Source organism: Rhinolophus sinicus, chromosome X (genome assembly GCF_036562045.2).
Source record: "Rhinolophus sinicus isolate RSC01 chromosome X, ASM3656204v1, whole genome shotgun sequence".
Taxonomy (NCBI): domain Eukaryota; kingdom Metazoa; phylum Chordata; class Mammalia; order Chiroptera; family Rhinolophidae; genus Rhinolophus; species Rhinolophus sinicus.
In genome coordinates this window covers 81,837,123-81,851,372 of record NC_133768.1, presented here as the reverse complement: position 1 = coordinate 81,851,372, position 14,250 = coordinate 81,837,123, and the positions used below count along the sequence as shown (strand labels likewise).

The 14,250-nt window shown below is 39.1% G+C and overlaps 1 protein-coding gene across 2 annotated transcripts in view; it reads right to left on the bottom strand.

Annotated features, from left to right (window-relative positions):
• LONRF3 (LON peptidase N-terminal domain and ring finger 3) overlaps window positions 1-14,250 on the bottom strand; it is a 59,487-nt gene that overhangs the window by 28,520 nt on the left and 16,717 nt on the right. The window lies entirely within an intron of this gene.

The window sequence follows — 14,250 nt, the reverse complement described above, 5'->3', positions numbered from 1 at the left end:
CTTGATTTTAAAATAATGCATTTATTAAAGTTTAGGACATAGCTAGATCATTTTGTAACATTAGTTCTAGTCAGTCTTTTCTGGGGCATACCGATTACTTTTACCCTGTCTAGAGATGAATGCCCAGAGTGTCTGATAGATTCCATTCTAAAATATTTTGCCAACCTGCTCACCTGAACACTGTAGTACCTCGGTTTTCAAAAGTCTCAGTTGACGAACATTTTGGTTTATGAACGCCATAAATTCGGAACTAAATGCTTCAGTTTTCGAACACGACTCAGAAGTTGAACATGTCACACGGCTTCCGCTGAGTGCAAGATCCTGAGGCCTAGCTGTCGGCTGTTTTTGAATGTTTCACAACTCGTGGATTACACTCGAAAACCGAGGTACCACACTGTATATGTAAACACACAGATAAACACACATGCGCGTACATACACACACACTCACACATTTACCCATTTAAGTACTTTATATCACATTACAATGGAAACAGACTTGGCTTCTTTGCTAACCTTGAATCCATTTTTCACCTAAGCAATGTGTGATCCTGAAGGATTTTGAAATTGCCCCTGCTTTTTATATGGATAGATCATTTTCCTAGAGGCAATAGAATAATATTGTTAATGTGCTTACTGATACACACGTACATACAAATGTACATATATACATGTATATGCATACATATACTTCATGAGGTCCTATTTTAATTGCTTTGTGGGAACTGGACATTTTCAAAGTAATCTGGGTGTCTTTTTAAAAGCTGTTCTGTACATTCAGAGATTCATGGGTTTACTTTGCTTAAAGGAAGGCTCACCTGCAGAACCACTGGTGGGGGCAGCTGAAGATGATGGTTCAGAAGTGGGGCCTGTACTCACCAAGAGGACAGAAAGAAAGGAAAGATGCTTGACCAGCCTATTTTGACCTCATGAAAGTATTCGTTGAGAGAAAGAGGCTGCCAGCTGCACAGCCTCCCTTGTGTGGCCAGAAGGTGCACAAGCAGCCTGGTCGCACTGCCAGGCTGAGCAGAAGAATCAAAATGTCAGAGTTGAAAAGCACTTGAGAAAAAATGGAACCCACCATCCAGAGTAAAACTGAGGTTCAGAGGGGATGAAGTGGCTTATCTACCTACCTGTATATAGCTAACTGTTGGCAGATGAAAGGCTTTCCAACTTTCACTTTCAGTTGTGTGTTCTTTCTACGAGAACAATGACCCTCAGCCATTGCTGTGCATGAGAATCACCAGGGGAGCTTTTTCTTTAAACAGCTTTATTGATGTGCAATAAACTGCATATACTTCAAGTGTACAATTTGATAAGTTTTAATATATGTGCACACCCATAAAACCATCTCTACAATCAAGTTCATGAACACACCCATCACCCCCAAACATCTCCTCATGCCTTTTGTAAACCCTCCCTCCTGCTCCTGCCCACACCACCCATCACCTGGGGACTTTTAAAAACTACAGATGCCTTGGATCACACCTACAGAGATTCAGATCAGTTGGCCCAGGGTAAGGGCCAGGAATCAGGATTTTTTAAAGCTCCTTGGGTAGTTTTAATGTGCAACCAGGGTTGAGAATTACTGTATTATGCAATCCTACTAATCTCTGCATAGGCAAATCTTCTGCATTTGTCTTCAAACCTAATTGTCAGAGTCACCTGTAGAGCTTTAAAAACATAGACATAGCGAAGCCCCACTGGATAAAGTTTGCGATTCAGCAGGTCAAGGGGAGGGGCAGAGATCTGATATTTTTAACAAGCCAAGGAGGTCTGGAGTAGGAGAGAGACTTCAGATATTCACTTTTGTTCTACTTTTTGAATGTTATAATCCTGTCTTAAAAATAGCTAATTTAACAAAATTAATAAATTTTAGTTATTAAATCAGCCAACAAGTAAAATTAATTAAAAAATATCTTTATGATGGAGGTCCTAACTGGTTCGCTAAGGCAAGAAGAAAAGTAAATAAAAATAAGAGGATTGGAAAGGGAAAAAAAAACCTGCTGTTATTGACAAATGGTATGATGGTAAACTTAGAAAATCTAAAAGAATCTACAGAATGATTATTAGAATTAATAGGAATTGATAGAATTAGCAAGGATGCTTGATAAATATACACACATTTGTATTCTATATATCAGGAACAGACATGAGAAAATACATTTTTGAAAGATGACATTTACAATCGCTTTTATAAATCAAGTACCCAAGAATAAATCTAAACAAAGTTGTACAAGACTTCTTAGTGGAAAAAAAACAAAAAAACAAACTATAAACACTTCATTGAAAGTAAAGAAGACCTAAACAAGCACCAATACAAACTCCAACAGGTTATTTTACTTGTTTGTTTTAGTGGAACTTGGCAAGTTGATTTCTACACTTTGTAAGGCAAGGCAAAAGGACTAGAAGAGCTGAGATACTTCTGAAGAGCAACAATGTGGAAGGACTTGCTCTACCAGATGTCAGAACTTATTATAAAGCTGTAGTGATTAAAATAGTGGTAGGACTATCACAAGGGCACACAGATCTGTGGAACAGAATAGAAAGCCCAGCAATAGACCCAGACACAAATTCTTCACTTATGACAACTGTGGTACTTCAAAACAGAAAGGGGATTTTCAGTACATAAGTAGCATTCTCAATAAATGCTATTTGGGATAGTTGGCTAAGCATAGGGGGAAATGAAGTTAAACAATTTCTCACACCATACACAAAAATCAGCTCCATGTGGGCTGTAATAATAAGTGTGAAAAGGAAACAGTAAAGCTTTTAGAAGATAAAATACAATATATTTATGACCTCAGTGTTAAAAGGAAAGATTTCTTAAACAAGACACACACACTAACTATAAATGAAAAGATTGGTAATTTTTACCACGTTAAAATTGGTAAAGTTCATCAAAAGATACCATTAAGAGAGCAAAAAGGCAAGCCACAGAGTGGGAGAGGGTGTTTGCAGCACACATGATTAACAAAAGAAGTCAGTAAGAAAAACAAAGATAACCTAATAGAAAATGGGCAAAGACTCATATGTACCAGTCTACATAAAAATTGGTCATAGCAATGTTGTCCACAGTAGTCCAAACTAGAAACAACCCAAATATCCATCTATAATAGAATTGATAAGTAAACTGTGGTAGATTCATACGATGAGACACTATACACTAATGAAAGTGAACAAACTTCACCTACATGTAATAGCATGGGTACATGTAATACTGAGGGAAAGAAGCCAGAAATGGATATAAATGGATAATTCAATTTATATGAAGTTTTTTAATAGGCAAAATGAAATTACACTGTTTAGAGATGCACACGTGGGTGGTAAAACTATTTTGAAAAGGAAGAGGGAGGTTGAAGAGGGTAGAGGGGGTCAAATATATAGTAACAGAAGGAGACTAGACTTTGGGTGATGAGCACACAATGGAATATACAGATGATGTATTATAGGACTATACTCGAAACATAATCTTATTGACCAATGTCACTCAAAGTAATTTAATTTAAAAAAGAAGAGATAAAAGTCAAGATAGTTGTCTTGGGAAAGGGAGGGAGTCATGATTTGGAAGTGGCATATAGGCAGCTTCTGAGGTTCTGGCACTGTTTTATTTTTTGAACTGAGAGGGGTTGCATGAGTATCCTTTTTACAATAATTTGTTAAGAGATTACATTTATATTTTATGTATTTTTCCACTGTGTATATTTTACAATTTAAAATGCTTTTCAACAGTGTGATTTGCAGCCTGATTTGTGAACCACGACTATGATCTAACTGCCATGTTTCCCCAAAAATAAGACCTAACCGGAAAATAAGCCCTAGCATGATTTTTTTCAGGATAACATCCCCTGAACATAAGCCATAATGCATCATTTGGAGCAAAAATTAATATAAGACCCAGTCTTATTTTAGGGGAAACATGGTACACAGCAGCAAAACCAGAATATCTCACTTCCTCAGTAATCTGTGTCCTAGAATCGGAATGCTTTTTATACATTATCTGATGATGCTGAAGATGAAGATGATTAATGAATCTGTATCTGCAAAACTATTTTTCCTGACGATTTCAAAATTGGGCCTTTAGGTCATTTAAGAATGTAATCCACATAAAATAATAATGATATAGCTGGTTAATTAATTGCAATAAATACTGATATTTAATGAGCAGATGAGTAAAACAGACACAAAAGGATACAGCAATTGTTTGCAAGAGTTATGATTAAAATGTCCCTGATCTGAGTGGTCACAAACAAGAATGCTGCCACAGATGCTGCATAATTATTGCTTTCAGCGGTAAGAAAAGATGATATAGGAACATTTGTGACAACATGGATGGATCTTGAGAGTGTAATGCTGAGCAAAATAAGTCAGACAGTAAAAGCGGAGAACCATGTGATTTCACTGATATGTGGTATATAAACCAAAAACAACAAAAGAACAAGGCAAACAAATGAGAAACAGAAACTCATAGACACAGTAAATCGTTTAGTGGTTACCAGAGGGTAAGGGGGTGGGGGGTGGGAGATGAGGGTAAGAGGGATCAAATATATGGTGATGGAAGGAGAACTGACTCTGGGTGGTGAACACACAATGGGATTTATAGATGATGTAATACAGAATTGTACACCTGAAATCTATGTAATTTTACTAACAATTATCACCCCAATAAATTTAAAAATAAATTTAAAAAAAAAGAAATAATTCTGTCTGACTTATTTCGCTCAGCATTACACTCTCAAGATCCATCCATGTTGTCACAAATGTTCCTATATCATCTTTTCTTACCGCCGAATAGTATTTCATTGTGTATATATACCACAACTTCTTCATCCATTCATCTATCAAAGGACATTTTGGTTGTTTCCATGTCTTGGCTACCGTAAACAAAGCTGCAATGAACATTGGAGCACACGTGTCTTTATCTCTAAATGTTTTCAGATTTTTGGGGTAGATACACAGGAGAGGGATTGCTGGGTCATATGGCAATTCTATTCGTAATTTTTTGAGGAACCTGCACACCGCCTTCCATAATGGCTGCACCAGTCTGCATTCCCACCAACAGTGTATGAGGGTTCCTTTTAAAAGCTGAGAACCATGTGATTTCACTGATGTGTGGTATATAAACCGGGAGCAGCAGGGGAATGGGACAGACGGGTGAGAAACAGCAACTCATAGACACAGACAATGGTTTGATGGTTGCCAGAGGGTAAGGGGGGTGGGGGGTTGGGGGTGGGAGATGAGGGTAAGGGGGATCGAATATATGGTGATGGAAGGAGAACTGACTCTGGGTGATGAACACACAATGGGATTTATAGATGATGTAATACAGAATTGTACACCTGAAATCTATGTAATTTTACTAATAATTGTCACCCCAATAAATTTAATAAAATTAAAAAAAAGAAATAATTCAAGGCTCAAATCCTTAGAATATATCACTTTTCAATATTCAATTCACTTCTATATTCTAGGGCTATTCTGCTACTCTCCAAATGCTGACTGAGTAAATTGACTAGAACAGATGGAATATATTTCTCTTGGGTATGTGTAATACTGCTTTTCACATAAGTTAACTTTATATATTAACAGGCAGTAATTATGATTAGATCCATTATACTATTGAGGAAATTAAGACCCGGACAGGTTAAATAACTTGCCTAAGATCATACAGCTAGCTAGTAAATAGCAGGGCTTGGATGTGAAGTCACATCTGATCCCCAAGACCATTTTCCTTCACTATATGACATGGCCACAACTGTGTGTACGTCTATAGTATCTAGAATATCTAGAACAGACATCATCCATCTACATGTAGAAACACACACTCGCACACACACTTTTCCCCCTCCCTCTCTGTTTCCCTCCTCCCCCTCTCCGAGAGAGATGGAGGGAGGTAGGGAGGCAGAGAGAGAGAGAGAGAGAGAGAGAGAGAGAGAGAGAGAGAGAGACTCTATATAAAGATAGAAATGGATATATACTCAAATTCTTCTCCATTTTATTTACCACTTTAGGTAATAATTTCAGAAAACATTTCAGGGAGGCATTTATAAATCAGAGTAGGGTCAGATTTTTTTCACAAGAAAGCATTTTACATTGTCACAGTGAGGAATTAAACAATAGTAATCATAAATATTTTCAGTTAAATGTCAGCCTGGATACAATGTTTGGCTTATCTGAAAATAGCTATCTTTTGCCAGCAGCTACATCCTTGTATTGTGTTCTTTTGCGCCTATCAAAACGTGAGCAAAGAGAGAGCAAGAAGGAGGGGGACAGATAGAGAGGGGGATAGAATAGAATAGAATAGAATAGAATAGAATAGAATAGAATAGAATAGAATAGAATAGAATAGAATGAAATGACTCCTTAACACCCAGGTAGTTGAGTAGCTAAACCTAGGTTAAATGTAAAGCTTTTTATTTCAATTGAAAAAGAGGTCCCTGGGCCATTAGGTAACTGGTTCAAATATCAAACATTCTTGCTCCACATCTCAAAATATCCTTGTCACCCTAATGGTGCTGCTCCATAGCAGTCCCAGAAGTGGCCCCCAATGGCCAGGATATCCATATCAGGTGAATCTCAAAGAAGAATTTCTATTCACTAAAGACTGAGGGGCAGAGTTTTGAGGTGTTGGATTTAGAAGAAACATCCCTCAGTAGATCTCTCCAAATCCAGCAAAGTATACTCGGAGACTGGAAAGTTCCTCATGAATGCACCTGCCAATTATTGTTCCATTCACTCTTTCCACCTTTTCCCTGTGGAATTTATAAGCTGCTCCTGATTTTCTCCCTAGAGTCAGAGTAGATAAATGCACACTCTAACTTGTTTTCTACCAATGCAGCACCACAGGACTGGAGTTCATTCTAGAAACACACAGGAAGTACAACCTGTGTATGTAAAATTTATGACCAGGCAGATTGTTTAAAACTATCTCTACCCTTAGATCCTCTACCCCAAAGACACAAGAGGGTTGTAATAGAATCTAATAATAATGGTAACAATAAAAAGAAGAAAAACACTAAAGAGCAGTGAAAACAGGAACTTTTCAAGACTACAATAATTCAAGCTAAAGCATGTATATGAAATAGCTCCTGTCAACATCCAATTTCTGACTTAGAGACAAACCTTGTTGGAAAGGGAACTACATTTTTCTGACCAAGAGTTACAGTTTTAAGAGCCTTGAGAATTGACTGGGTGGTGAGTACACAATGTGATATATAGGTGATGTATTATAGAAATCTACACTTGAAACCTATGTAATTTTAATTATCATTGTCACCCTAATAAACTTAATTTTTTTAAAAAAGCCTTGAGATCAGAAATGCTCTCTGGACTTGGCAAGGTTCTTTTTGCCAAAAGCAGCTAGTCCTCCTATAACTTCCCAGCCTATATGGTACAACAGCTATTCCAGACAAAGATGGCTTTTTGTTTTGAAGTGTCACTTAGAACAGAGGGGCAGGATAAGGGAAATAATGGCTTTTAAAGTCAGAGTGAGCAAACTAAAAGGGGTCTTATCCTCTTGGTACTTACTTCTTGGACCAAATTTCTAACCCTTCTCTGAAGCCCCCTGTTGAGAGCAGGAACAAACAAGATGAAAGGGAGAAAGCAGAGGAAAGGGAACAAAAGAACTTCAATCTCAGGATTCTTAGTCTTCAGGGAAAACACAACCAGGATGAGTCTGTGTATTTGATTTTGCATCCCCTGGATGTCGAGGGGAATGATAAGTACACCAAAGAGCTGGGCTTTCTGAGCAAGCTGAATCAAGTCTCTCAAAGCCTGACATCTGAAAGACCACAGGTCATGTCACAGACTTAGAGCCACCATGGAGGCCCATTTCTCTGCTGGGAAGCAGACTTTCCTATCTCATACCTTGACTCTGGCATGACCCACCTGCCACTTTGTTGTGGAGGAGTGGGAGGTGGTAAAAGGAGCAAACTCCGTACAGTATATGGAAAGTTTTCCTTGAGTGCTTCTATATCCCATGTGTCAAACTGTTCATTATCAGGCCTGCTGAGCTTATGAGCAAATCTGACAACTAATTTTTTTAAGAGAAAGGAAAAGTACACATTCGGGTAATGGCTGCCTTAGTTATTTTTATTCAGACGACAAGAAAAGTCATCCCAAATACAAATGCATGTGACTGATATGGAAGGCATATGTGCTTGTAAAGGGCAAGAAAATATCTGAGGATCCTCTGCTGGCAGGATCCCAGTGTGTGGTAGACCAAAATATTTTTCTTGATTATCTCTTCTCTTGAATCAACCATCTTAACAACTTTTGTGCAAATATCTGAGCTTCCTTTTAATATTTTTTTTTCGGGGGAAAGAGGCACATTTGAGAATCTACTCAAAGCTGTGGACTTTGTCCTGAAAACACACACACACACACACACACACACACACACACACACACACACACATGTTTTATATACAACATCAGGAGATTCATAGATCTATTAGAATCCATACATGGAACCTCTTCAGGGGTCCACGGACCTAAAATCAAAGAACCTGTGGTCTAGAAGAAAAAAAAAAAGTTAACATTTATTGAGTGCTTACTATATGTCAGAAACAATTCTAAGAGTTAAGTAGATTTTCTCAATTAATCATAACTACCCCAGGGGGTAGAGACTTCTGTACCCTATTTTACTGATGAGAAAACAGTGGCAGAGAAAGTCACTTGCTCCAGGTCAAATAGCCAGTAAGTGACAGAGTCAAGGTTCAAAGCCGGGGCATTTGGAGCTCTTCCTCTCAGCCACAAAGTCACAGCTGTGAACTGAAACAAATGAAAGCTTTTTTTTTTACACAGACCATGATTATAGTTGCTTCCATTTACTTTTTTTGTTGGGGGTGAGCGGGCATATGAATACTTTGCTTCTCCAGAGTTTTGAGAAAGTAAAGATTTGGCACTGGGTGAAGGTGAGATGTTTGGCCAAGAAGTACAAGCCCAGTTTGACGTCATAGGAATGGCGGCAGCGGGGCACACTTTTTGAGTTCTCCTCCGGATCTTATCACAAACGGGACATCTATAACCCATCAAAAGACTCTCTGCTCGTCACGCAAAACAGCTAAGAGACTCATGCAAGGATTACTTGCAGGTGGGCAAATGGGGCAAGCAGGGGAAGAGGGAAGGGAGCGGAGTGGAGACGTGGCCGCACCTGCGGCTGTGGAAACGCAGCCCGCATCTGCGGCTGTGGGGACACGGACCACACCTTTGGCTGTGGAGAGGTGGCCCGCATCTGGGGCTGTGGAAACACGCCCGCATCTGCGATGGTGGAAACCCGGCCGGAATCCGCAGCTGCAGAGACGCAGGGGATCCCAGGACGGAACAGAGAACACAAGAGCCAGGAGGTGGGCTCTTTCCCTGTGTCCCACAGCTGATCTCTCCCACCGAGGGGGCAGCAAATCCATCATTTGAGGCAATAACCTCAGCTGAGACCTCCAGTTGGGCCCTAGGCTAGACAAAGGACACAAGCTCCATACCTGGGCCCCTCCCCCCACTCTTCCAAGCCTACCGCCGCCCTTCCAGAGACCTAAAATGGCCCCTGAACTGAAAAGTAGTATCAGATTACAGAGGAGCCTTAGTGCTCAGGCTCTGGGAAGACTGCAGCTGTGACCCAGGGAAGAGGCTGGGAAGAGTGGGATTTTTGCTGGGCTAGGAGAGAAGGGACTCCTCCACCCCCAGCAACCACCTTTTCTGGCCTGGGGGAAGAGTGTGACACGGCTGGGCTGGGAGAGAGAAGACCCCTCCATCACCAGCCCCCACCCTTTCTGGCCTGCCTAGGGCAGGGCAATTACAACTGCAGAGGCACTCACAGGGATTGCAGCATTAAGTGGCACACACAGCTCTGGGCTTTCAGAAGCTCAGAAATCTCCCGCCAGCCATACACACACACACACACACACACACACACACACACACACACACACAGAAGAAGTGCCCTAAGACTCAGGAGAACTGGACACAGGGCTGGTGGTGCTACTCTCAGTGTGCATATGTGCAGGCAAGAGCAGAAACTGCACTGATTTTGTAGAAACTACCAACCAGACCCCTCAGCACCACACACCTAAATCTGCAGTTCCAACGTCACTCTGGGCACCAGGAGACCGGCTCTGCCTGCACAATACGCAGAGGACTCTTTGGTACAGCAGAGGACAACCTAGAGATTACTTGGTGGGCTTAAGCCAAGACTGGCACTGCTTTTTGTTTTCTTTTGTTTTGTCTTTATATCTTTGATATTTTTGCCTGTGTTGAGTGGGAGTTGTCAGGTTTTTTTACATGTGAAGGTATTTGATTTTTTCTTTGTTGTTGTTGTTGTTGTTGTTGTTGTGCTGGGTGATATGCTTTGTTCTGAAATTGCCCTACCAGGGCCCAGCTTAAGAGGCACAAGATTCAACATACCCAGAGGCCAACTCCAGACCAAACCAGAGTACTACTGGGTTTGACCTACAAGTGACACACCCAGAGGGAATTCTCTATAGGCACAAGAGCCCATAGAGGCCAAACCACATTTAAGTGGTCAACCCTCATGTGACAGAACACCCTGCGGTGGGCAGAGCCAAGTCTCACAACTAGTCAGCCTAGGAGTTAACCCCACCTACTCACAAGAGAAAAGCAATTAAAGATCTTCTTTAACAGGACAATATAAAGAACACAAGAGTTGCCTTTGGAGCACACGCAGAGGAGAAGAACGAAGTAGTGCTAGTCAAATATAAAGGACACATACTACATAAGATAACCCAGCAAGAACTAAGAACTCTAGGGGATCTACCTAATACATCGAAGCAAGCACTGAGAGTCAGCCAGAATGGGGAAACAAATAAATATGTCCCAAATAAAAGAACAGAAGAAACTTCCAGAAATAGAACCAAATGAAACAGAGGTAACCAACCTATCAGAGACAGAGTTCAGAACACTGATGATAAGAATGTTTAAGGAGCTTAGAGATGACATAAAGAAGGATGTAGAAATCATAATGAACAACCAGTTAGAACTAAAGAACACAATTACTGAAATAAAGAACTCACTTGAAGGAATTAACAGCAGGTTAGATGAAGCAGAGGATCGAATCAGCGACTTAGAAGACAAATTAGCAGAGATCACCCAAACAAAACAACAGAAAGAAAAAAGAATTAAAAACAATGAAGATGGTTTAAGAGACCTCTGGGATAACATCAAGCGCAACAACATGTGCATCATAGGAATACCAGAAGGTGAAGAGAGGAAGCAAGGGATTGAGAACATATTTGAAGTAATAATGTCCGAAGATTTCCCTAACCTGATGAAGGAAACCAACATACAAGCCCAGGAAGTGCAGAGAGTTCCAACCAGGATAAACTCAAACAGGTCCACACCCAGACACATTATAGTTAAAATGGCAAAGGTGAAAGACAAAGAGAGAATCCTAAAAGCAGCAAGAGAAAGACAGAGGGTTACATACAAGGGAACTCCCATAAGACTATCAAATGACTTTTCTACAGAAACATTGAAGGCCAGGAGGGAGTGGCAGGAGATACTCAAAGTGATGGAAAACAAAGGCCTACAACCTAGATTGCTTTATCCAGCAAGGCTATCATTTAAAGTTGATGGAGAGATAAAGAGCTTCCCAGAAAAGAATAAGCTAAAGGAATTTATTACCACCAAGCCAGCATTGCAAGAAATACTAAAAGGACTTCTGTAAATAGAAGAAAGATGAAAACAATCTAACTACAAATTTTAAAATGGCAATAACTATGTAACTATCAATAATGACTTTAAATGTAAATGGATTAAATGCTCCAATCAAGAGACATAGGGTGGCTGAATGGATAAGAAAGCAAGACCCTTGTATATGCTCTATACAAGAGACTCACCTCAGATCAAAAGACACACACAGGCTGAAAGTGAAGGGTTGGAGTAAGATATTTCATGCAAATGGAAATGAGAAAAAAGCTGGAGTTGCAATACTTATATCTGACAAAATAGACTTTAAAATGAAGAACATATTAAAAGACAAAGATGGGCACTATATAATAATAAAGGGATCGATCCGACAAGAGGACATAACCCTAGTAAACATCTATGCACCCAACATAGGAGCACCTAAATATATAAAACAGATATTGACTGACATAAAGACAGAGATCAACAGTAACACTATCATAGTAGGGGACTTCAACACACCTCTGACAACAAGGGACAGGTCTTCCAGACAGAAAATCAATATGGAAACAACAGTCTTAAATAACACATTGGACCACTTGGATTTAATAGATATTTTCAGAGCATTTCACCACAAAGCTGCAGAATACACGTTCTTCTCAAGCGCACATGGAACATTTTCCAAGATAGACCATATGTTAGGCCAGAAAACAAGTCTTGATAAATTTAAGAAAATTGAAATCATACCAATTGTCTTCTCTGACCACAATGCTATGAAATTAGAAATGAACTACAGGAAAAAAACTGGAAGACACACCAATTCACGGAGGCTGAATTACATGTTACTAAATAATGAATGGGTCAACCAGGAGATGAAGGAAGAAATCAAAAGATATCTCGAGACAAACGAAAATGAAAATACGACGACCCAAAATCTATGGGATGCCGCAAAAGCAGTCCTAAGAGGGAAATTGATAGCATTGCAGGCCTACCTAAAGAAACGAGAAACATCACTAATCAACAGTTTATCTTCACACTTAAGGGGTCTGGAAAAAAACAACAACACGGCAAAATAAGCCCAAAGGGAGTACAGGGAAGGAGATAATAAAGATCAGAGTGGAAATAAATGAAATAGAAACCAGAAAAACAATACAAAAGATCAATGAATCCAAGAGTTGGTTCTTAGAGAAGATAAACAAAATTGACAAACCTTTAGCCTGATTCATTAGAAAAAAGAGAGAGAGGACCCAAATTAATAAAATCAGAAATGAAAGAGCAGAAATGACAACAGACACCGCAGAAATACAAAAACATTTTAAAAAATTACTATGAGCAGCTATATGCCAACAAATTTGACAATCTGGAAGAAATGGACAATTTTCTAGAGGCATACAACCTTCCAAGGCTAACTCAAGAAGAAACAGAAAACCTGAATAGACTGATTACCACCAGGGAAATTGAATCAGTAATCAACAGTCTCCCAACAAACAAAAGCCCTGGAACAGATGGCTTTACAGGTGAATTTTACAAAACGTTCAAAAAGAATTATCACCTATTCTCCTCAAGCTCTTCCAAAAAATCCAGAAGGAGGAAGACTCCCAAACACTTTTACGAAGCCACTATCACCCTGATCCCAAAATCAGACAAAGACACCACAAAAAAAGAAAACTACAGGCCGATATCTCTAATGAACATAGATGCAAAAATCCTCAACAAAATATTAGCGAACAGAATTCAGCAATACATTAAAAAGATCATACACCAATGATCAACTGGGATTCATCCCTAGTATGCAAAGGTGGTTCAACATCCGCAAATCAATTAATATGATACACCACATTAGCAATTATGAAAAATAAAAATCACATGATCATATCAATAGATGCAGAAAAAGCATTTGATAAAATCCAGCAGCCATTTATGATAAAAAACCCTTAAGAAAGTGGGACTAGAAGGATCATATCTCAACATAATAAAGGCCATATATGATAAACCCACAGCTAACATCATACTCAATGGGGAAAAGCTAAAACCATTCCCCTTAAGATCAGGAACAAGGCAAGGTTGCCCACTTTCTCCACTTCTATTCAACATAGTGCTGGAAGTTCTAGCAACAGCAATCAGACAAGAAAAAGAAATAAAAGGCACCCAAATCGGTAAGGAGGAAGTAAAACTGTTATTATATGCAGATGATGATACTATATAGAGAGAACCCTAAAGACTCCACCAAGAAACTATTAGAGCTGATAGATGAATTTAGTAAAGTGGCAAGATACAAAATTAATATTCAGAAATCAGTTGCACTTTTATATACCAATAATAAAACATCAGAAGGAGAAATTAAAAAAAAAACAATCCCATTTACAATTGCTACAAAGACCATAAAATACCTGGGAATAAATTTAACCAAAGAAGTAAAAGATCTATACTCAGAAAATTATAAGACACTGAAGAAAGAAATGAAAGAAGATACAAATAGATGGAAACATATACCATGTTCATGGATAGGAAGAATTACTATAGTTAAAATGTCCATACTGCCTAAGGCAATATACATATTCAACGCAATTCCTATCAAAGTACCAACGACGTTTTTCAGAGAAATAGAACATAT